This window comes from Lontra canadensis, unplaced genomic scaffold, assembly GCF_010015895.1.
Source record: "Lontra canadensis isolate GAN:19392208 unplaced genomic scaffold, GSC_riverotter_1.0 scaffold4, whole genome shotgun sequence".
NCBI lineage: Eukaryota > Metazoa > Chordata > Mammalia > Carnivora > Mustelidae > Lontra > Lontra canadensis.
In genome coordinates, this window is record NW_022630998.1 from 37,810,239 (window position 1) to 37,812,732 (window position 2,494).

Genomic DNA, 2,494 nt, shown 5'->3' on the forward strand with positions numbered 1-2,494 from the left:
GAATCCTGGGACTCCTCTAGTAGCCAGTGTTTGGCTTGTGGACCCCTGACAGTTGTGCCCAGCCTTCCTTGTCTTGCAGGGCAGTCTAAGATGCTTCCACCCTCCCTTCTTGCTCTGCCGTCCAGCTCGCTCTCCTGCCCTCAGGGTCAGACCTGCATCACAGTCTGATGGCAGGTGCTCCAGCCTTCTCTAGTTTCCTCATTTTCTTGCTTTCTTCTAATAAATCCTCGCATGTTTAATCATATCCCAATGTCTACATCTTGGAGGTCCTAAACGAAAATTCTATTTCATACAAAAGTTTCGAGAACCATGTAATTTCATTTTGATTCAAACGGATTTAGTTCATTAATGTTTTAAAAACTGCAACATCAAATAATCGCGTTTTCAGGAGGTATGGGTGAGTGACTTTTTTTTTAGTGCCCAGGAAATTGAGGTAGTTTATGCCAGCTTTAAGGCTGTTTCATTTTGTTCTTGCTCAACTTTGCCGAGTTGCCAAAGCCCAGCATATAACCAGCCCTCACCAATGATGATTAAAGGGCTGGAAGACCATTCTTTCCTGAGATATTCTCTAAAATAAGCTTGTCTGGAGGAGAGAGGCAGTTTCTTGTGAGGGTGGAAGGAAAGAGGAAAAGCAAGACCAGGTTGATGATGAGGTCCTAGTTAAGAGTATTAACCTGGACACATGCCCCCTTCATAAAGGCTGAGAGTGCTATCCCAGTGTGTCTGGTTGTGCATTTGGAGAGATGGGAGAGGTTCTCAGATTCAGAAAGAGATCAGTCATGTCTTAGAGGCAAGAACACTGGTCTCTGGTAACTTTTAGGCTAGGTGGTTTTATATTGTTAAAACAAACCACTAATTACACCCCTTTCCTCTTTTCTTTTACCACTTGAACCTTCACCCTGGTGGTGATGCTTTCATGCTTAGACAGTCCCTTCGGTCCAAAGCTCAGCTCTTGCTAGTTAGCTGGTTAGCTAGTTAGCTATCCAGAGGCAACTAGCTTCTTTAGGCCTCAGACTGCCCTTTCATAGTTCAGCTGAATTCCAAAGTGAGGGGTTGGGATGATTGATCTCTGAGATCCTTCTCGTGCTAATATTCTCTGAAACATCCAAGAGGATGGCATGGATACTCATCAGCCCATGTAAGTTCACGGGGTATCAGGACAGGATAGAGAATGTCTTTCAGCAGTATTCCATTTCTGCTATGTTCTATCTACTGTGGAAAAGCCACATGGTGACCCTTCTCTCTCTCTGGAGTATTCCCATCACCCGTGGTAGGTTTGACCAAGAGAAGAAAAGGAATATCCACTTCTTTACAAGTTCTGCAGCTTTCACTTTTTGGGTCAGTTGTATTAATCCAACTGTTTACCAGAAATCATATTTTTATTATTTTTCAAAAATTTCAGTAGAAGCGGTTTGACCAGAGGTGTATCTGAATCTCTAAAATAACATGCTCTGTTATCATGGTGTCCTTCTGATCTTCCCCCATGTTTAAAAATAAGGCTCAGTTCACAAGACCATCTCAGAAATGTTTAAAGCAGGGCACAAAGCTGATGGAAACTGGCTCCCCCAAGCAGCATGAACATATGTGGGGCAGCTTTGATGTGACTGATGGGATAGTGTTTGCTGATAGGGCCTGCTAATAATCCAGCGAGATGATGTCATTCTTGGCAGGGCTCAGAAAGAGCAGCAAGAGGCCAACAACCCTCCTTGGCTGATATAGCCCTTTAGCAGGCTTCTTGACTTTACTGTTGCTAAGCAGATGAGATTGGAAAGTTCTGTGAGCCCAGCTGAGCCATCTTGCCTCCTGGGGATGGAGGCTTTGCCAAGAAACTTTGGGTCACTAGCTGGTTTACATAAATCCCTTAGGAAGGTTTACACTGCCTTTGAAACTACTCCCTGGAATGCAGATTTATAATAAAGCTAGGGAAGAATTAACTCCTGGGAAGAGAGTTGCCTCACTTGCCTCACCCCACAGGGCTGAGTTTGAAGCACTTCTCACCCCCTGAGTCTGTTCTGACTTCAGATGGCCAAGGAAGAGGTAGGAACAGGACTCCGGGACAAGAGCAGGACAACTCATGGTACTTTTGACTCTAGGATTAGAAAATACTCTATGCTCTCTAATATTATGCATCTTTTAAAACATTTCTTGGCTTTTGCTTAAGGACACAGGGTGTCCTCCTATTTCCAAGTGGAGACATTAACTGGCAGTTATTTCCCAACATAGTCTGGTCCTGGCAGTTTGTGTCATGGAGTCAGCAGACCTCTCCCCAGCTGGTCTGTCACCCATTCTGTGCCTGCATCTCTGACTGTGACCCCTTAGGGCAGATGCTTGTTCTGATGAAGAACCCTATAGAGCCCTCTCTGTGCTAGCTTGGGGAATCCAGGAGAATAACTCATTTCCTTAAAGAAAAGCACTCACTATAGAAATGTAGGACCTATCCTGCAAGGAACTTTGTGAAAGCTGGGATACTTACCATGATATTGCAACAAGAAAG